At 47.8% G+C, this 22940-nt stretch overlaps 1 protein-coding gene across 1 annotated transcript in view; it reads right to left on the reverse strand.

Annotated features, from left to right (window-relative positions):
• The window catches only part of lifra (LIF receptor subunit alpha a), a 188791-nt gene extending 180370 nt beyond the window's left edge, over nucleotides 1–8421 (reverse strand). The window contains exon 1 of the mRNA XM_067982383.1: nucleotides 8186–8421. The gene's annotated coding sequence lies outside the window, so the exon portion shown is untranslated. The remainder of the gene's footprint in view (nucleotides 1–8185) is intronic.
• Nucleotides 8422–22940: the final 14519 nt, after the last annotated feature.

Raw genomic sequence — 22940 nt, forward strand, 5'->3', positions numbered from 1 at the left:
TCCAATCCACTGGGACTGTTCTAGAATCTAGGGAATTTTGGAAGATCATAATCAATGCACCCACTATCCCTGCAGCCACCTCTTTTAGAACCCTAGGATGTAGGCCATCAGGTCCAGGGGATTTGTCGGCTTTTAGTCATTAGTTTCTCAAGTACTTTTTCTCCACTGATGTCAATTACTTTAGGTTCCTCACACTCATTGGCCCTTTGGTTCCCCACTATTTCTGGTATGCTTTTTGTGTCTTCTACTGTGAAGACATATACAAAATATTTGTTTAATGCATCTGCCGTTTCCTGATTGCCCATTATAATTTCTCCTGTCTCAGCCTCTAAGGAACCAACGTTTACTTTTGCTACTCTCTTCCTTTTTGCATACTTGTAGAAGCTCCTACAATCCATTTTTATTTCTTGCTAGTTTACTTTCATATTCTATTTTCTCCCTTTTTATCAATTTTTTAGTGATCCTTTGCTGGTTTCTAAAACTCTCCCAATCCTCAGGCTTACTACTCTTCTTCGCACATTGCAGGCCTCTTCTTTTAATCTAATACTATCCTTAACTTCTTTAGTTAGCCACGGATAGATCACTTTTCCTGTGGAGTTTTTACTTCTCAATGGAATGTGTATTTGATGAGAATATTGAAATATTTCTTTGAATGTATGCCATTGCTCATCAACCGTCATACCCTTTAATCTAATTTCCCAATCGACCTTAGCCAACTCGTCCCTCATACCTATGTAATTGGCTTTATTTAAGTTTAAGACTCTAGTTTCTGACTTAAGTACATCACTCTCAAACTCAATGTGAAATTCTATCATGTTATGACCACTCTTCCCCAGAGGATCCTTTATGATCCTTTACTATGAGATTACCAATTAACCCTGCCTCATTACACAATACAAGATTTAAAATAGCTTGTTTCCTGGTTGGTTCCTTGATGTTTTGTTCTGGGAAACCGTCTCGAATGTATTCCATGAACTCGTCCTCCAAGCTACCTTTGCCAATTTGATTTGCCCAGTTTATGTGAAGATTAAAGTCCTCCACGATAAGTGCAGCCTGGATGAGTGCAGCTCCAACAACACTCAAGAAACTCAACACCATCCAAGACAAAGTAGCCTGCTTGATTGGCACCTCATCCACCACCCTAAACATTCACTCCCTTCACCACCGGCGCACCGTGGCTGCAGTGCGTACCATCTACAGGATGCACTGCAGCAACTCATCAAAGCTTCTTCAACAGCACCTCCCAAACCCGCGACCTCTACCACCTTGAAGGACAAGGGCAGCAGGCACATGGGAACATCATCAGCTGCACGTTCCCCTCCAAGTTACACGATCTTTGTTACAAGCTCCTATTATTTCATGATTAATACTCTGTCCAACGGTATAGCTACTATTAGGGAACCTATAAACTGCAGTGTTTTCTGCCCCTTGTTATTTCTTATTTCCACCCATTCTGATTCTACTTCCTGATCTTCCGAGCCAAGATTCTTTCTCACCACTGTTCTTATGTCATCCTTTATTATTAGGGCTACACCCTCTCCTTTTCCATTCTGCCTGTCTTTTCTAAACATCACATACTCTAGAATATTTAGTACCCAACCTTGGTCACTTTGCAACCATGTCTCTGTAATGGCTATTGGATCAAACCTATTTATCTCTATTTGTGCAACTAATTCGTCTATCTTGTTACGAATGCTCCATGAATTCAGATAAAGAGCCTTCAGTTTTTACTTTTTACCACTTTTTCTTGCTTTGACCTTACTTGCTGATGCACTATTATTGGTAAACTCTCTCTCCGTTCCTGCCACACTCTGCTTTGACTTTTCTCATTAGATTTCTAAATTTCCCCTCATCTGACACCCCCTTTTTTTTTAGTTTAAAGCCCTATCTACAGCCCTAGTTATTCGGTTTGCCTCGACGCTGGACCCAGCCCAGTTTAAGTGGAGCCCGACCCAATGGAACAGCTCCCTCTTTCCCCAGTACTGGTGCCAGTGCCCCATTAATCGAAACCCCTGCCTCCCACACCACTCTTTGAACCACGCATTTAACTCTGATCTGTTTGTCCCTATGCCAATTTGCGTGTGGCTCAGGTAGTAATCCAGAGATTTCCCCGCTCTTTCCCCGTAGCCCTGCAAATTTTTTCCCTTCAAATATTTATCCAATTCCTTTTTGAATGCCACGATTGAATCTGCTTCCACCACCCTTTCATGCAATGCATTCCAGATCATAACCACTTGCTGCATAAAAAAGTTTTTCCTCACATCAGAGTATTAATCATGAAATAATAGGAGCTTGTAACAAAGATCGTGTAACTTGGAGGGGAACGTGCAGCTGATGTTGTTCCCATGTGGTTCTTTTGCCAATCAGCTTAAATCTGATTCCTCTGGCACCAATCTTTGAGCCATGAATTTAACTCTGTAATCTTATTTACCCTATGCCTTTTTGCTCGTGGCTCAGGTAATAATCCAGAGATTATTACCTTTGAGGTTCTGCTTTTTAATTTAGCCCCTAGCTGCTCATACTCCCTAAGCAGAACCTCTTCCCTCATCCTACCTATGTCGTTGGTACCTATGTGGACCACAACAACTGGATCCTCCCCCTTCCACTGCAAGTTCCTCTCCAGCCCAGAGCCGCCAATGGGAACAGTTTCTCTTTATTTACTTTATCTGAACCCTTCATGGTTTTGAACATTTCTATCAAATCTCCTCTCAACCTTCTCTGCTCTAAGAAAAACCCCAGCTTCTCCAGTCTATCCACATAACTGAAGTCCCTCATCCCTGGAACCATTCTAGTAAATCTTTTCTGCACCCTCTCTAAGGCAGTGGCCCTAGTACCGGCCCCTGGAGAATACCACTGTATACTTCCCTCCAGTCCACTGCTTTGTTTCCTGTCACTTAGCCAATTTCGTATCCATGCTGCCACTGCCCCTTCTATTCCATGGGCTTCAATTTTGCTGACAAGCCATATACATAACATCAACCGCATTGCCCTCATCAACCCTTTCTGTTACCTCATCAAAAAATTCAATCAAGTTAGTTAAACACGATTTGCCTTTAACAAGTATAGTCAGGGGGATAGACACAGTTCTCTGCAGCTGAGAACAAGAGTCCAGAAGGCTGTGTTGCCTGCCCGGTACCAGGGTTCGGGACATCTGCTCTGGGCTGGAGAGGAACTTGCAGTGGAAGGGGGAGGATCCAGTTGTTGTGGTCCACATAGGTACCAACGACATAGGTAGGATGAGGGAAGAGGTTCTGCTTAGGGAGTATGAGCAGCTAGGGGCTAAATTAAAAAGCAGAACCTCAAAGGTAATAATCTCTGGATTATTACCTGAGCCACGAGCAAATTGGCATAGGGTAAATAAAATTAGAGAGTTAAATTCATGGCTCAAAGACTGGTGTGGGAGAAATGGGTTTCGATTCATGGGGCACTGGCACCAGTACTGGGGAAAGTGGGAGCTGTACCGTTGGGACGGGCTTCATCTGAACCGTGATGGGGCCAGTGTTCTGGCGAATCATATAACTAGGGTGGTAGAGAAGGCTTTAAACTAAATAATGGGGGTGAGGGATCAAGTAAAGGAAGATGTGATAAATTAAAGAAAGAAGACAAGGCAAGAGAGAAAGGTATCAATAAGGGAAATGATAATCAGAGAGTGGCAGGAATGGACAGATCGTGCAAACTTAAGAGTGCGCCAGGACATAAGACTAGAGGTTGCAAAAATAATAAAAAGACAGCACTAAAGGCTTTGTATCTGAATGCGCATACCATTCGTAACAAAATGGATGAATTGATAACTCAAATAGAAATAAATATGTACGATCTGATAGCCATTAGAGAGATATGGCTGCAAGATGACAAAGACTGAAACCTGAATATTCAAGGGTCCTTGACATTTTGGAAGGACAGGAAGCTAGGAAAAGGTGGAGGGGTAGCTCTGTTAATTAAGGATGACATGAGTATAATAGAGAGATGACCTTAGTTCTAAAGACCAAGATGTTGAATCAGTTTGGGTAGAGATAAGAAATAGTAAAGGCAAGAAGTCACTTATGGGAGTAGTTTATAGGCCCCCTAACAGTAACCACACAGTAGGACAGGGTATACAGGAAGAAATAATGGGGGCTTGTGAGAAAGGAACAACGATAATCATGGGTAATTTTAATCTACAAATAGATTGGAAGAATCTGATTGGCAAAGGTAGCCTGGAAGATGAGTTCATAGAGTGCTTTCGGGACAGTTTCTTAGAGCAGCACGTTCTAGAGCCAACCAGAGAGCAGGCTATTCTAGATCTGGTAATGTGTAATGAGACAGGATTAATTAATGACCTCATTGTAAAGAAGCCTCTAGGTAGCAGTGATCACAATATGATTGAATTTCGCATTCAGTTTGACGGAAAGAGTAAGTCTAAGACTAGTGTTTTAAACTTCAATAAGAGCAATTATGAGGGCATGAAGACAGAGCTGAATAAAGTGAACTGGGAACCTAGGTTAAGGGATAGGTCAGTAGCGATGCAGTGGCAGACATTTAATGAGATATTTCATAACACTCAGCAAAGATACATTCCAATGAGAAAGAAAGACTCTCGGGGAAGGACGTACCATCTGTGGCTAACTAAGGAAGTTAAAGATAGTATCAAATTGAAAGAAAAAGCATACAATTCCATGAAGATTAGTGGCAGGTCAGGAGATTGGACAGAATGTAAAAAACAGCAAAGAATGACTAAAAGAATAATATGGAGGGAGAAATTAGAGTATGAGAGAAAGCTAGCTAGGAACATAGGAACAGGAGTAGGCCATTCAGCCCCTCGTGCCTGCTCCGCCATTTGGTAAGATCATGGCTGATCTGTGATCTAACTCCATATACCCGCCTTTGGCCCATATCCCTTAATACCTTTGGTTGCCAAAAAGCTATCTATCTCACATTTAAATTTAGCAATTGAGCTAGTATCAATTGCCGTTTGCAGAAGAGAGTTCCAAACTTCTATCACCTTTTGTGTGTAGAAGTGTTTTCTAATCTCACTCCTGAAAGGTCTGGCTCTAATTTTTAGACTGTGCCCCCTACTCCTAGAATCCCCGAACCGGCGGAAATAGTTTCTTTCTATCCACCCTATCTGTTCCCCTTAATATCCTAGAAACTTCGATCAGATCACCCCTTAACCTTCGAAACTCCAGAGAATACAACCCCAATTTGTGTAATCTCTCCTCGTAACTTAACCCTTGAAGTCCGGGTATCATTCTAGTAAACCTACGCTGCACTCCCTCCAAAGCCAATATGTCCTTCCGAAGGTGCGGTGCCCAGAACTGCTCACAGTACTCCAGGTGCGGTCTAACCAGGGTTTTGTATAGCTAGAAATATAAAAACAGATAGTAAGAGTTTCTACAGGTATTTAAAAAGGAAAAGAGTAAGTAAAGTGAGCATTGGTCCTCCAGAGAGTGAGTATGGGGAATTAATAATGGAGAATAAGGAAATCGCGGATGAATTGAACAGATATTTTGCGTCCATCTTCACTGTGGAGGATACAAATAACATGCCAGAAATAACTGTGAATCGAGAGGTGAAAGGGAGGGAGGAACTTAAAACATTTACAATCACCAGGGAAAGGATTTTGAAAAATTAGAACTAAAAGCTGACAAGTCCCCAGATCCTGACGGACTTCATCCTCGGGTCTTAAAAGAAGTGGCTGCAGAGATAGTAGATGCATTGGTATTAATTTTCCAAAATTCCCAAGATTCTGGAAGGGTCCCATCAGATTGGAAAATAGCAAATGTAACTCCTCTATTCAAGAAAGGAGGGAGACAGAAAGCAGGAAACTACAGGCCAGTTAGCTTAACATCTGTCATAAGGAAAATGCTAGAATCTATTATTAAGGAGTTTTAACAGAGCACTTAGAAAATCTCAACGCAATCAGGCAGAGTCAACATGGCTTTGTGAAAGGGAAATCGTGTTTGACAAATTTATTAGAGTTCTTAGAGGAAGTAACAAGTAACGTGGATAAAGGGGATCCTGTGGATGTGGTGTACTTGGATTTCCAGAAGGCTTTTGACAAGGTGCCACATCAAAGGCTACTACACAAAATAAAAGCTCATGGTGTAGGGGGTAATATATTAACATAGATAAAGGATTGGTTAGCTAACAGGAAACAGAGAGCAGGCATAAATGGGACATTTTCAGGTTGGCAACATGTAACGAGTGGAGTGCCACAGGGATCAGTGCTTGGGCCTAAACTATTTACAATTTATACCAATGACTTGGATGTATGGTTGCTAAATTTGCTGATGACACAAAGGTGGGTAGGAAAGTAAGTTGTGAAGAGGACATAAGGAGTCTGCAAATGGATAGAGATAGGTTAAGTAAGTGGGCAAAACTTTGGCAGATGGAGTATAATGTGGCAAAATGTGAACTTGTCCACTTTGGCAGGAGGAATAGAAAAGCAGTATATTATTTAAATGGAGAGCGATTGTGGAACTCTGAGGTACAGAGGGATCTGGGTGTCCTAGTACATGAATCACCAAAAGTTAGTATGCAGGAACAGCAAGTGATTAGGAAGGCAAATGGAACGTTGTCATTTATTGCAAGGGGAATGGAATATAAAAGTAGAGATGTTTTGCTACAGTTGTATAGGGCATTGGTGAGACCATATCTAGAATACCGTGAGCAGATTTGGTCTCCTTATTTAAGAAAGGACATAACTGCTTTGGAGGAGGTTCAGAGAAGGTTCACTCGACTGATTCCTGGGATAAGGGGGCTATCTTATGAGGAAAGGTTGGACAAGTTGGGCCTATATACACTGGAGTTTAGAAGAATGAGAGGTGATATTATTGAAACATAAAAGATCCTGAGATGACTAGAAGGGTTAGATGCTGAGAGGATGTTTCCCCTTGTGGGGGAGACTAGAACTAGGGGCCACAGTTTAAAAATAAGGAGTCTCCCATTTAAGACAGAGATGAGGAGAATTTTTTTCTCTCAAAGGTCGTGAGTCTGTGGAACTCCCTTCCCCAGAGAGTGGTGGAGGCAGGGTCATTGAATATTTTTAAGGCTGAGCTAGATAGATTCCTGATAAACAAGGGAGTCAAAGGTTATAGTAGGTAGACGGGAAAATAGGGTTGAGGTCGCAATCAGATCAGCCATGATCTTATCAAATGGCAGAGCAGGCTCGAGGGGCTGAATGGCCTACTCCTGCTCTTAATTCGTATGTTCGTATGTGTTAATTTTGTCCCGGATTATCGTTTCTAAAAGCTTCCCTACCAGAGACTGTTGTTATATGGGTAAACATGGCAATGATTTCACACACAGCAAGATCCCACAAAGAGCAAACCAGATGAATGTTTTTGTTGATGGTGGTGTTGGTTGAGGGAGTAAGGTAGGTTAGCCAGGATACCAGGAGAATTCCCTGCTCTTTTTCGTACTCTGCCATGGTGATCATAGAATCATAGAAAGTTACAGCACAGAAGGAGGCCATTTGGCCCATCATGTCTGTGCCAGCCGAAAAAGAGCTATCCAGCTGAACCCCACAAACCCCAGCTTAACATCTCAACCAAAGGATGGATAAATAATTAATTAAACACAAAACCAACCGTATGATTTGGTGCGAAATGTGAGTGTAATGGGTGAGGAAGAGGAAAAGAGAGAAAAATTCTCAATTTGACAGGAGTGATCCCAACAGTTCCAAGGTTATTCCAAATACAGGAATACATCCCACAACTACTCACAATGACTGGAATCAACTTATTCCTGACATTTTGGAAAACATAGCCCTGTTCTCCTCTGCCCCTCTCTCCTTTGTGATATATAAAACTTAAATTATTCAATTAAACTGTTCTTAAAACATTTTCTCCAAACAACTCCTGTTAGTTCCATGATCATAATCCACTCTCAAATTAATATATAAAGTTACTTTCTCATACGTGTATTCGAAACATTGAACATTTAATTTGCAAAGATTTTCCTGTTTATCAAGAGAATTATAATCGATTAAAACAATTCCCTTTAAAATAAAATCCCCCCCCCCCCCCCAATCCAACTCCACAAACTTGGCAGAGGTGGAAACTTGTCAAGAGTTGATGATGGTTTTTACAACCAAAATGCAATGCATCAGAGGCGGATTGTTAAATACAAAAAGGTGGGATTAAATTGTCTCATCAGTGCCGATCCCATCCCCATCCCCATTCCACTTCACTTCACTCCCACTTACATTCCAACACTGCCGTCGCTCCAGCGGGGGAAGGGAAGGTGCAGCTCAGATATCGACTGCCCGCCGACTTTTACATATCAAATAATAAAACATCTGTCAGCGCCGACGCCCTTTTTTCTTGTCCTTCTTCTCCTGACGGTCGGTAAAAGTGGGGGGGGGGGGAAGATTCCGCCGCTACCTGTACCCCAGCTCTTGCTCTCTCTCTCTCTCTCTCTCTCTCACCATCCGCCGCACTCTGACAGGAAACAACGCACACGCTGCGGGAGCGCGCGTCCGCCAGTCATCCCGAAAAAAACGGGAGGGAGAGGAGCTGGGCGAGTGCGCGCGGGCGCATGCGCATAGTCAAGGTGGTGGGGGTGGCGGACACGGCGCGCGGACCCGCGCTGTCAACCGCTCTGCAGGGATCGCGCGCCGCTTCCGAGCCAGCTGCCGCTCGCGGCCGGCGCGAGCTCTCTGACCCGAGCAGTTGGACGAGCGCGCGAGCTTCTCATTCAAATCGCGGGCACGCGACCCCCCATAACAGACCCTCCGTGACAGACTGACAGAGACTCAGTGACAGACCCTCCGTGACAGAGGCTCAGTGACAGACCCTCCGTGACAGAGGCTCAGTGACAGACCCTCCGTGACAGAGACTCAGTGACAGACCCTCCGTGACAGAGACTCTATAACAGACCCTCCGTGACAGAGGCTCAGTGACAGACCCTCCGTGACAGAGGCTCAGTGACAGACCCTCCGTGACAGAGGCTCAGTGACAGACCCTCCGTGACAGAGACTCAGTGACAGACCCTCCGTGACAGAGACTCTATAACAGACCCTCCGTGACAGAGGCTCAGTGACAGACCCTCCGTGACAGAGGCTCAGTGACAGACCCTCCGTGACAGAGGCTCAGTGACAGACCCTCCGTGACAGAGGCTCAGTGACAGACCCTCCGTGACAGAGGCTCAGTGACAGACCCTCCGTGACAGAGGCTCAGTGACAGAGAATTAGTGACAGACCCTCAGTGACAGAGACTCAGTGACAGAGATTCAGTGAAAGAGATTCAGTGAAAGAGGCTCAGTGACAGAGAATCAGTGACAGAGATTCAGTGACAGACCCTCCGTGACAGAGACTCAGTGACAGACCCTCCGTGACAGAGACTCAGTGACAGACCCTCCGTGACAGAGGCTCAGTGACAGACTCAGTGACAGAGACTCTATAACAGACCCTCCGTGACAGACACACAGAATCGGTGACAGACCCTCCGTGACAGAGGCTCAGTGACAGACCCTCCGTGACAGAGGCTCAGTGACAGAGAATCAGTGACAGACCCTCAGTGACAGAGAATCAGTGACAGACCCTCAGTGACAGAGACTCAGTGACAGAGACTCAGTGACAGAGAATCAGTGAAAGAGGCTCAGTGACAGAGAATTAGTGACAGACCCTCAGTGACAGAGACTCAGTGACAGAGACTCAGTGACAGAGATTCAGTGAAAGAGGCTCAGTGACAGAGAATCAGTGACAGACCCTCGGTGACAGACTCAGTGACCGAGACTCCGTGACAGACCCTCCGTGACAGAGACTCCGTGTCACTGAGTCTCTGTGACAGACCCTCAGTGACAGAGAATCAGTGACAGAGATTCTGTGACAGAGAATCAGTGACAGAGACTCAGTGAAAGAGACTCAGTGACAGGGACTCCGTGACAGAGACCCAGTGACAGACCCTCAGTGACAGAGGGCCCGATTTTACCAGGGGTGCGGGTTGGCAGCGGGTGGTCAGTCGGGCTCGAGGAAAACGCGCCGTCCGAATTGAGTGCGTTGCACGCGCGATCGCGGGATGATTGATGTAATTAGCCGGCAGTTACGGGTTCCGCGCTTCTCAGCTGCGTGCCGGCGGCCTGCGCGTGCGCATTGACGTCTGAGCGATGTTGGAGCTCTATTTAAAGGGGCAGTCCACCAAAGCCCCTCCAGCCACAACCTACAGTCCATGAAGAATGGAGGAGCGCAGGGGTAAGGCTGCTCCCCGCTTCACGGACCACGCCCTCCAGGTGCTGCTGGACGGGGTCCGCATGAGGAGGGAGACGCTGTTCCCCACGGATGGAAGGAGGTGCCCTGGCGGCGCCACCAAGAGGGCATGGGAGGAGGTGGCCGCGGAGGTCACAAGCAGGGGCAACACCACCCGCACTTGGATGTAGTGCTTCAAGAGATTCAATGACCTCACCAGGTCCGGGAAAGTGAGTACACTAACGCACTCTGCCTCATTCCGTCTTCCACATCACCTCAACCACCTCACAACCCCATCTCCACTGACAGCACTGCGCTCCCGCACCAATCCTCACAGCCACCCAACTATCATCCTCACAGTGCCTGCATGTACCCACCGTCCCTGTCCCCACTCGACCACTACCACACATCCCAATGCCCATACAATGGGATGGCCATGTGGCACACGCATCCTCCCATCCATCTGCCACACGCTCAACCCACTCACACCAATGCTTGAAGCGTCTCACATTGTAATCATCACTCAATAACGTTTTTGTGTTTTGCCCTCACAGGAGAAGAGGTGCAGGAATGCACGCGATAGGGCATGCACCGGAGGGGGCCCGCCACACGAGGTGGCCCTGACAGACGCCGAGGTCGAGGCGCTGGAGATCAGCCGCACGCTGCATTGCCTGTCGGTGGCGGATGGCGAGTCTGGTCCTGTCGAAACGGCCGGTAAGGGAAAGCTGGCACTCATCACCCATGAGCGCGAATGATCTTAGCATCACATGGCATATGCCGCACCGCCACATTTGGACACATGCCTGATATTGCCCTCTGTTCTCTTGCAGGGCCGTCTGCGATCGACGTTTCGGATGAGGGGGATTCCTCAGAGGACATGCCCGTCTCTGAGGGTGCATCGTCACACATGAGCCTTGCATCCACCAGCGCAGATACACACACCTCAGTGGGTCCCCCCCCTCAGTTAGTTGGGATTGCACATGGTGAGTCACTGCGCACATGTGAGCATGAGCAGACCCTGGTGGCAGGGTCAGCCTCGGAGGGTCCGCGTCGGTGGGAGCACTCTTCTCCAGGCTCTGCTCAGCCGGACCCAGATGCTGAACCCAGGGGGCCACCAGTCAAAAGGAGAGTCGTCGAGGGGCACCAGCACATTGCTGAGGTACCGGGAGAGGTGCCACGTGCACTCTCCACAATCGCACGGAGGATGGAGGAGTCCAACTCCTGCATGAGGGGAATGGTGGCACAGGTGCAGGAGGGTATCGCCAAGATAGTGTCGCAGGGACGTGAAGGCATCTCTGAGATAGTGTCGCGGGTAGGTGTGGGAACGTCTGCGGTGGAGGACAGGCTAGCCTCCTTCAAGCGTCACGCACAGCTCACCAATGAGTCCATCCAGGCCCTCACAACGGCTGTTCGGATTCAGGGTGAGCAACATTCTGCCGCCATCAACAGGTTGACAGATACATTGGAGGTGGCCTTGCAAGGTCTCACCCACGTCATCCAAACTGCCGTCCAGCAGGGTGGAAGGGGTGATGTGGGCCTTGGCCATGAGAGGGAAGATGGTGAACGGGGAAATGGAAGTGTGGACGCTACTCAAGGCGCCCCCACGCCTCACCCGTTGCCCCCCTCTCAACCAGTGCCCGCAATAGTCCATCCTCTCCAGGTGGCCGAGTCTGCCCCTGCACAGGTGCAGGAGGAGCAGTCTGTGGAGGTGCCCTCACAGGCACCGAAACCCAGGGGGCGTCGGCCCAAAGCATCTACCAGGTCAGGGAACGAACAGGAGCAACCTGCCACCACCTCTGCTGGAGCCACAGGGGTAGCACCACGTAGGGGTACCCGGAAACAAAAGCCTAAAGTTCCGTGAGCACACAGGGATTGCACCAGGGTGTTTGTCTATTTTTTTTTATTTCCACTATTTGAATGTGAACACAAAATAAACTCACTTTTTCTCACCAATGCAGCCACCTCTTGTCCATCATTCTGCGGCTTGTGCAATATGTCCCTTCCGTGCGCCTCATCATGACGACGACCACCCCGTCCCACCCATTGGGCATAATCCAGTGGGTGCAGGTGTACAGGCACCACTCTTCTGTGGAGGGAGCCTGTATGGACCCTCGTCTGTGCACGTTATGGCATGTGAACGCCTCACACAGTGTGATGTTAGGAGAACCGTTGGCATATGAGTGCCTCCCTGGCCTGACGAGCACGCAGGTGAGCCGGTGTTCGGCCCATGGGTCATTCCTCCTCCTCTCCCTCTTCCTCCTCCTCCTCTTCCTCCTCCTCCTCCTCCTCATTGTCGTCCTCAATGTGGGTGGCGGGTGTGCATGGGGCCTCCTCCAGTGGCACCCCTCTCTAGTGCCATTTATGCAGGGCACAGCAGACAACTATAATTCATCCCACTCGGAGTGGCGTGTATTGGAGCGCTCCCCCGGAACGATCAAGGCACCTGAAGCGCATCTTGAGCAGCCCTATAGCCTGCTCAATTGTAGACCTGGTAGCAATGTGGCTGTCATTATATCGACGCTGCGGCTCGGTAATGGGGTTCCTCAGAGGTGTCATAAGCCACGTGTGCAGGGGATATCCCTTGTCGCCGAGGAGCCAGCCGTTGCCGGTGTTGGGTGTGTGGAAGAGGGGCGGGACGGTGGACTCCCTGAGGACGAAGGCATCGTGGCAGCTGCCAGGGTATCTGGCGCACACGTGTAGGAATCTCTGGCGGTGGTCACAAATGAGCTGGGCGTTCATGGAATGATACCCTTTCCTGTTGATGAACAGCCCTGGCTCATGTGGAGGTGCCCATATTGCTATGTGGGTGCAATCGATTACACCCTGCACCCGTGGGAAGCCAGCCACAGCATGGAATCCAACCGCCCTCTCCGTCTGGCTGCGCTCATCCATGGCGAAGTTGATGTAGTTCGAGGCCCTGCGGAACAACCCATCGGTGACCTGCCTTATGCACTTGTGTGCAGACGACTGACAGACCCCGGTGATGTCCCCCGTGGCACCCTGGAAGGATCCAGAGGCAAAGAAGTTGAGGGCAGTGGTGACTTTGACGGCGACGGGTAAGAAGATGCTGCTTGGTCCATCCGGGAGCAGCTCGTCATTAAGGAGGCTGCAGATGCCGGCGACTACCTGGCGAGTGACTCTGAGCCTCCGTATGCACTGCTGCTCAGAGAGGTCCATGAAGCTGAGCCTCGGTCTGTAGACCCTGTGCGGAGGGTAGTGCCTCCTGCGACGCATCTCTCTCTGTGGATGCCCTCCATCCTGCTGTGCAGGTGGATGTGCCACAGCACCGTGTTGTGGGGATGCACGTCTCTGAGGCGGACGGCGTGGACTGCGAGGCTGCTGAGGCTGGTCATGCTGTTCGTCCTCCGAGGATGTCAACGCAGCACCCATCTGGCAGGTGTAGGTCTGCGGGGTTGTGCACGCTAGAAAAGTGTGTCCTCGCACAGGGGTTGCACTTCCACGCCGGTGAATCTTCTTGCTTGGAGGAGGATGGTGGAGGGCAGGCGTTGCCCAATGTTACGGAGTGTCCTCCTGCGTTGGTGAAGGCTCTCTCCCCCCCCGCAACTGTGGAATGCACCTTGGCAGCTGCCACAGGCTGCTGGCTGCAACACGTCCGTTGTGAGTGTGAGTGTTTCCCCCAGTATGGGAAACAGTCTCATTTCACCGTAAAATCCCACACTTGTTAAATAAACAGCTCAATCAGGTCATTTAATGACCTGAAATACCTAGATAAATACACTCAAGTGGAACCCCGCTGGCTTTAATTGCCTGCGGGATTCCCACCAGCGGGGGCTACGCACGCACCCCCGCACGTCAGCGTGGAACCCGGAAGTGGGCGGGATCGGGGCGCGATCTGGTCCCGCTCCTCGATTTCGGGATTTTAGAGGCCCCCCCGCCGAGAACGCACCCGAGAGCGGGTGCTAAAATCGGGCCCAGAGACTCGGTGACAGACCATCAGTGACAGAAACCCCACTATGACTGATTTGTCAATAGAAGATAAGACAGTGTCTAAATCTTGAATTTTTAAAAAATATTAAATTTGCTGAAACATGTCTCTCAAACCTATTAATTAAAAAGAAATGGCAGAAGCCAAAATCCTACAGTTCTGACTAAGTATTATTTCTCGCTAGCCCTCAACCGTTCAAGTTCAGATAGATGTATAAAGTCCCATGGCGCTGTTTCGAAGAGGAGCCGAGGAATCATAGCATCATAGAAATTTACGGCACAGAAGGAGGCCATTCGGCAGGCCGAAAAAGAGCAATCCAGCGGAATCCTACTTTCCAGCTCTTGCTGGTTACGGCACTTCAAATGCATGTCCAAGTACTTTTTAAATGCAATGAGGGTTTCTGCCTCTACCACCCTTTCAGGCAGTGAGTTCCAGACCCCCACCACCCTCTGGGTGAAAACATTTCTCCTTGTCGGGATAAAATTTGGATTAAGGGATATAAAGGGGTGGGCCCCAATTCGCCGGTATAAAACGGTCTGAAAGGTACCATTCAGTCTTGTTAGGCTGGAAACAAAACACAAAGCACCATGGGATACTTGACTATGTTAGCCCTTTTCAAACTAACATAGATTGGTTTAGCTGACCAAGGACATGCCAAGCTTTACTTAAGGAATGTTTAGAAGGGGTCTGTTTCTGAGCAGAGAAAAGAGTACAAAGGCGTATTGAAGGAACATCTGCTGATGGTCTGGGAAAGGAGTCAGTTGGCTGCATAATTCAATAGAGCTTTGTAGTCAAGCAGGCCATGTTCCTGCTGAAGATACCTCCCTATAATGATAACAAGGGTAAGAGATAGCTCAAGAATGCGAAGTTAGAGTGAAGCCTCTGCAGCCCATAAGCTTCTCACAGGCAGTACTCGAGTTCAAAGGGCAGGCCTAGTAGTTGATTGATTACTCCTATAAACCAATGATGTATCAATATTACCATGTATACACCCCCATTAGTAATTAGTGGGTGTTGTCTAATAAACTGTATAAACTAAGTTGTATTGCCACTTTTCCTTTGAGAACGAGGTCTCCAGCTGGGGTGGCTGAGATTGTTATCCCGTGTGCACTCGTAGTAAACTGTTGATCTGGGTAACACCTGAGTCTGTTAGTTCTGTTTTACCTTCCAGATTTTCCTCGCTTACAGTTTGGTGTCAGAAGTGGGACATCGCCGGACTACTAGTGGATCCTCCACAACGACCCACGCCAAAGGGTGAGTAGTAATATTCACCCTTAACGTGGGAGTCCGCGAGGCGGGTTGGGGTAGCGGTGGTATAAAGAACAGCGAGTGAAGGAGCAACAGGCTTCAGGTGTGGACCAATAGGACGTGTTTTGGGTGTTGAGGGCGCTAGTTGAGAGAGCAGGGCGCTAGTTGAGAGCGCGAGACGTGTTGAGGGCGCTAGTTGAGAGCGCAGGGCGCTAGTTGAGAACGCAGGTCGCTAGTTGAGAGTGCAATACCGGGTGACGATCCGGAGGGGTAAAGGGGTGTCCAACGTGTGAGTGTTTGTCTGGTACCGACGGAGGAGTAGCAACCCTATGTCAATTCAAAGTATTAGTGTTTGTCTGATTAGAGAATAAGTGTTTGATAGAGAATAAGTGTTTGTTTGTTTAAAGTTTAAAGTGTAAGCGTGTGTTTGTTTTAAGTATAAGTCTTGTGTCGTTGTTCCGATAAAGTATAAGATCGGATCCTTGGGAGTCACAGAGTGATCGACACGGATAAGGGTGGTGGTTTTATCTCAAACACCTAGCCTGAGCCTGAATTAAGAGGACGTAGTCCCACGTGACGGCCAGGATCAAGTAGGCGTAGGGAACCACAACCAGCACAGGATCGTGAACTCGTGACGAGTGAGTGTGTACAAAATAAAGTATAAGATAAGAAGCAGGTAAAACACGATGCCTAAAAGTAAGCAAAAAAAGGATACCCTCACTGAGACCGGTGATGATTATGGTCCGGAAGGAAGTTTAGAAAGATATGTATATGAGGAATACAAAAAGGAAATCCCAGGGATGAGGAAGGCGGGATGGGATCCAAAAGACGACTCTGGTCGACGGTTTAGATGGTGAAGGGCGCAGGATGGAAAAAAACACAGAAAGGACGGCGATAATGATCATATTGGCTTTCAATTGTCGTCTGAAAGATAAGATTAGGGAAAAGGCTGTATGGCAAGCACCATTAACTGAGGAAGGTCATAAACCTATGGCCCCCTTATACCCTGATCTGCCTATTCCTTCAACAGACCGAGGAGAAACGCCCCCCTTAGCAGCACCACCCCACTATGTCCCGCCAATGGCACCTATAAGAACAGAATTCGAAGAGGCACGACCAGCAGACCCAAACGCCCACCCGGCAGTGGCTGCGGTTCCTGCTCGAACCGTGACTACATACGTGTCTTTTAGCCCCAGCGACAAGTTACAGTTGTTAAACTTGCTGCCTGACCTAAGACCCCCGTCAGAGCAACACCGCATTCTGGGAGAAGACGAGGGAGCTCCGTAGTTGTTACGAGTTCCACAATAAGGATGTGGCGGGCTTGGTACGTGCAAAAATGCGGGCTGGTGACTGGGCAGGTTTGGGGGGATCAGTGGGCCAATAGGGTATGGTGTGAGGCCATAAACCCCACTCCCGCTGATAGAGAAACGGGATTTAATGATTTCAAGGCAGAGGTGGACAGACAATTAGGTACTGCTCCCGTCAATTGGGCGTTAATATATGGGATCATACAGGACAAGGGAGAATCAGCCCATGAGTATGGGGATCGAAACTGGGCGGCGTCTCAAGCCCACGCAGGTATTGAGACCCCAGATAGGGACAACCCCGCCTTCCTGCAAATGTTTAAAGATGGCCTGAGTAAGGCTCATCAGGACATATTGAAAACAGGACTAGTAACCATGCAAACGTATGACGCTCTAATAAGATGGGCAGTAGGGGTGGATAACCAACAAAGGGCAAAAACCGCCACTCGTACAGAAATTGACTATCCCAGAACGAGCCCCTTGGATATAAACTGTTACAATTGTGGACAAAGGCGACACATATCAAAAACTTGTAGGGCACCGCAACAAGGGCCCCGGGGAACGGGAGTCCGTTATCAGATCACTCGGTGTAGCAACTGTCAGAGACCCGGACACTCCTCGGGTCGGTGTCGGGCCCAGGGAGGGGGACAGGAGGGCGGAACCATGGGACAGGGAATGAAGACGGGAATAGCGGGACACCAGGAAGTTCTAAATGAGGGAAGGCTGAGTGAAAGGGAGTGGAACAGCCTCAAGCGCCTACTACAGGAACAATGAAACGGGCCGGTCCCCGTGGCAAATGGTGATGTAGGGACGGACTCTGGGATGTATATTAAGGCAGTGTTAGGGGGGCCGGCACTGTAATATGTTGATAGACACCGGGGCGAGCGTCTCCGTCACCGACATTCCATTGCCCATAACTAAATGGGAACTAACAATGCGAGGGTCAGGGGGAGGAGTGGTAAAAGCTCACCGCAGTGAGACCACCATATTAAAAGTAAAGTATATGATGATTCCAATTCAAATTTGGGTAACTACACAGGGAAATGCAGGGGACACGGGGACCGTATTGGGACTTGATTTGATGCAACAATTGGTAGATACGAAGAAAGAAGTCATTTTATGGACTCACAGGTATCATCCTAGCCGGGGAATACTAAAACCCGGAGCAATGGGAGTATACGTGGGAGCCCTCACACCCATGAACATGAATTGGGACACGCAGGGTGGATGGGGAGTTATATGCCAGCAATATATACGTTGTGGGCCAGGCACAAACAAGAATGTGGGTTAGTCCAAGTAGCCCCTGAGGTTGTGCCTGGACCAGAACACCACCCTGTTCGACAGCACCCGATAAAACAAGAAGCGGTAGAAGCCGTTAAATTAATCATATCAGAATTAGGAGAAGAGGGTATTGTCAGAGGAGCAGTGAGTACCACCAACTCACCGATGTGGCCAGTTCAGAAACCTGATGGTTCCTACAGGCTAACTATAGACTACACTGTGCTGAATGCAGTTATGCCCAAACAGTATCCGCTAGTAGCCAGTCCAGCTACTATCCTAAACGGATTAAATAACAAACATCGAATTTTTACCGTCTTAGATATCGCTAATGGTTTCTGGTCAATACCATTAGCCCCAGAATCACAGGATAAATTTGCTTTTACCGTACAGGGCAAGCAGTATACCTGGACCCGGGTCCCACAGGGATTGCATAACAGCCCAAACATTTTCCACCGGATAATGGCAGGGGTCTTGGCCCCACTGGACCTAAATGCCAGTGGGAGTGTAGACGACATTCTGATAGCCTCGGGAACAAATCGGGAACATGCACGGGCCCTGGTACAAGCGCTAGATACTGAATAATGCCATTGATAAACATTGCCACGACTGTATGGTGTGTGCGCAGTGTAACCCAGGGGGAAGCATTAAAATAAAATTGCACCATCAGCCACGACCAAAGGGACCATGGGAGAATCTGCAAATTGATTTTACAGGACCATTGACACAATCAAAGGGAAAGAAATATTGCCTGGTAATCATTGATCAGTTTACCAGGTGGGTGGAAGCCTTTGCTACCCGGGATTGTTCTGCAGGGACAGTAGCGCGGATCCTGGCGGAGGAGGTCATACCTAGATGGGGGGGGGGGGGGTACCCTTACAAATAGATTCCGACCAGGGGACGCACTTCACGGGCAAAATACTGAAGGATAAATGCAAACTAATGGGAATTAAACAAAAATTCCACATACCATACCATCTGCAGAGTTCAGGCATGGTGGAACGCATGAACCGTACACTAAAACATGCTCTGGTTAAAGCGATACAAGAAACAGGGAAAGGATGGGCGACCGTACTTCCCTTTATCCTAATGATTGTAAACAATTTTACAACACCAAGTTATAGTCCAACGATTTTTATTTGAAATCTACAAGCTTTCGAAGGTTTCGGAGGTTTAAGGAGGAAGCCTCCGAAAGCTTGTAGATTTCAAATAAAAATCGTTGGACTATAACTTGGTGTTGTAAAATTGTTTACAATTGTCAACCCCAGTCCATCACCGGCATCTCCACATTATCCTAATGAAGTTAAGGGCCACACCGAACCGTACCACTGGGCTAACCCCGTACGAGCTCATGACTGGAAGAGCTATGCAGCTCCCAGCTGATGTAATTACAGGAGGGACAGAGGTTGGGCCTGTCAGGGAGAAAGTCCAGAAATATATTAAACAGTTATGTGAACAGCTGCACGATTTAAAGGGCGAGGTACAGGACCGACAAATCATTAGAGACCTCGAGGGGGAAACCCGCCAAGCCAAGGTTAAATTACCCGAAATGGGGGATAGGGTTATGATCGAAATCATACCAGCCGAACCCGGACTGGCGCCTCGGTGGACAGGGCCACAGCAAGTAGTGATGTTAAGTGACACTTGTGTGTGTGTGTGTGTGTGTGTGGACACTAAACAGGGACAGCGATGGAAGCACTGGTCCCAAATAAAACCACATACTGCCTCCACTAAGGACCGCCCCTCTGTTTCCGCCTATAGGTGCTGCGCCTACTGGAGTAACCCGGGAAATGGGTACACCTTGTTACAGCCCATATTGTAAACAGCGAAACGGGCGGGATATGGGCAGTCCTTCTCCTGGGAGGTTTATATGCTGGAGCCATAGCAACAAACCCAGCGAAAACCAGGAGATGCGAGTTCCCCGCACATTCGGTTGACGGTAGTAGTACCGTCGGGTGCGTGTGTATGATCATTCACCCTAAGTGTGTGGATAATTCTTCCGAACAATCATTATGGGAGCAGAACGCAGATCAGGCAACACTTGCATGTGGGACACGTGCCAATTCAGGGCAATGGTGCGGGTGTACCCCACTCAAGTGGAGTGTAAACCTGACGGAGGAGGGCTCCTAGGGTTGGTACTAGTAATACCGGTGATGGCACCCGAAACCCAGGGACGAGAGGTGTACCAAGTACAGAATATTGGGGTAGTGAAGGACGGAATGCACATATCCCATCACAATATGTTACCAATTGATGTAAAGATTAAAGGGAATTTGGCTGGAACAAAATTGGAGGGATGTGTTACTAGACACGCAATCACTGTATGTCCACACAGTATTGGACACAGCCCAGAAGCACAGTGTGGGTTTAACAATACTGGTACCAATCAGGATATTAACTGGAGGCCCTAGGGGCGGATCTAAAACCCATTCAAGTGGCATATGCCGGAAAGGGCGTTACAACTAATTTGAAAACATTTAAATATGCCAATCTAACTTGTGATATTTTAAGTCCAGAATTCTACTTCATTTCTGAAGTCCCGGTTCGGATTGGACTCGAGGAACTGGTAGAGATACACCGGCATAACCTCACCACCTTACAAGTTTCTGAGGATATCAAAAAAGACTTAAAAGAATATCAGGACACATTTGGGTATCTGACACCCCTGTTGCCTGAATACTTGAAAGCATTGCGAATGGAGATACGCCTCTCCCAGAAGGTTTATTATAACCTACAACAGAACAATAAAAACATTAAACATGACATTGACCAAATTAAAGTCACCACTTGTTGGGATGACCTCTGGAATTGGGGACTGAATATACGGATCCATCCTTGGATTAGATAAATTTCACATGTATTAGTCGTAGTGCAGTTTGTTGCAATGTGCTTCTTGATTTTCATGGCATGTAATAAATGTCATAAGCAGAGGATGAAGGGTTTGGCAAAGGCAGTAAAACAGAGCCTGGGTGAGAATGTCCCCAGTGTCTCTGTGATTTCAACTAAGAACACATCTGAATGGTACCGGGAGTAGCACCCACTGGGGTAAGGTGCATGTAAAAGGGGAGACAATCATAGTTTAATAGGATTATCTGATGCTCGGCCTCTCTTCCACCCGGACTGGTGGCCACCTCGAAGGGAACCTGGTTAAGATGAGGTTCAACATCTTGCATATGTAAAATTCAGAGGATGCCTAGGTGCTTGCAAGAGGGCAACACTGAGCAGGGCATACCTATGGGCAACACCATGGGTGACGGATAAATGTTGGCCATCTTGGGCTCAGCCAAGAGCCAAAAGGGGGGAATATTCATAGAATCATAGAAGTTTACAACATGGAAACAGGCCCTTCGGCCCAACATGTCCATGTCGCCCAGTTTATACCACTAAGCTAGTCCCAGTTGCCTGTAGGGATAAAATTTGGATTAAGGGATATAAAGGGGTGGGCCCCAATTCGCCGGTATAAAACGGTCTGAAAGGTACCATTCAGTCTTGTTAGGCTGGAAACAAAACACAAAGCACCATGGGATACTTGACCATGTTAGCCCTTTTCAAACTAACGTAGATAGGTTTAGCTGACCAAGGACATTCCAAGCTTTACTTAAGGAATGTTTAGAAGGGGTCTGTTCCTGAGAAGAGATAAGAGTACAAAGGCGTATTGATGAAACATCTGCTGGTGGTCTGGGAAAGGAGTCAGTTGGCTGCATAATTCAATAGAGCTTTGTAGTCCAGCAGGCCATGTTCCTGCTGAAGATACCTCCCTATAGTGATAACAATGGTAAGAGATAGCTCAAGAATGCGAAGTTAGAGTGAAGCCTCTGCAGCCCATAAGCTTCTCACATGGGGTACTCGAGTTCAAAGGGCAGGCCTAGTAGTTGATTGATTAATCCTATAAACCAATTATGTATCAATATTGCCATGTATACACCCCCATTAGTAATTAGTGGGTGTTGTCTAATAAACTGTATAAACTAAGTTGTATTGCCACTTTTCCTTTGAGAACGAGGTCTCCAGCTGGGGTGGCTGAGATTGTTCTCCCGTGTGCACTCGTAATAAACTATTGATCTGGGTAACACCTGAGTCTGTTAGTTCTGTTTTACCTTCCAGATTTTCCTCGCTTACACTCCTCAGCTCCCCTCTAATCCTTCCACCAATTAATTTAAATCTATGCCCCCTGTTATTGACCCCTCTGCTAAGGGAAATAGGTCCTTCCTATCCACTCTATCTAGGCCCCTCATAATTTTATACACCTCAATTAAATCACCCCTCAGCCTCCTCTGTTCCAAAGAGAACAACCCCAGCCTATCCAATCTTTCCTCATAGCTAAAATTCTCCAGTCCTAGCAACATCCTTGTGAATCTCCTCTGTACCCTCTCTAGTGCAATTACATCCTTCCTGTAATGTGGTGACCAGAACTGTCCGCAGTACACTAGCTGTGGCCTAAGTAATGTTTTATACAGTTCGAGCATAACCTCCCTGCTCTTATATCCTATGCCTCGGCTAATAAAAGGAAGTATCCCGTATGCCTTCTTAACCGCCTTATCTACCTGTCCTGCTACTTTCAGGGATCTGTGGACATGCACTGTTCTTCTACACCTCTCAGCATCCTCCCATTTATTGTGTATTCCCTTGCCTTGTTTGCCCTCCCTAAATGCATTACCCCACACTTCTCCGGATTGAATTCCAATTGCCACTTTTCTGCCCACCTGATCAATCCATTGATATCTTGCTGCAGTCTACAGCTTATCTCCTTATCATCAACCACATGGCCAATTTTTGTACCATCTGCAAACTTCTTAATCATGCCCCCCACATTTAAGTCTAAATCATTGATATATTCCACAAAAAGCAAGGGACCTAGTACTGAGCCCCACGGAACCCCACTGGAATCAGCCTTCCAGTCATAAAAACACCCGTTGACCATTATCCTTTGCTTCCTAGATTGATTCCTTGGATGAATGGGTTGTCCTGTGAAGAGAGATTAAGTAGGATGGACCTATAC

This window comes from Heptranchias perlo, chromosome 4 (assembly GCF_035084215.1).
Source record: "Heptranchias perlo isolate sHepPer1 chromosome 4, sHepPer1.hap1, whole genome shotgun sequence".
NCBI lineage: Eukaryota > Metazoa > Chordata > Chondrichthyes > Hexanchiformes > Hexanchidae > Heptranchias > Heptranchias perlo.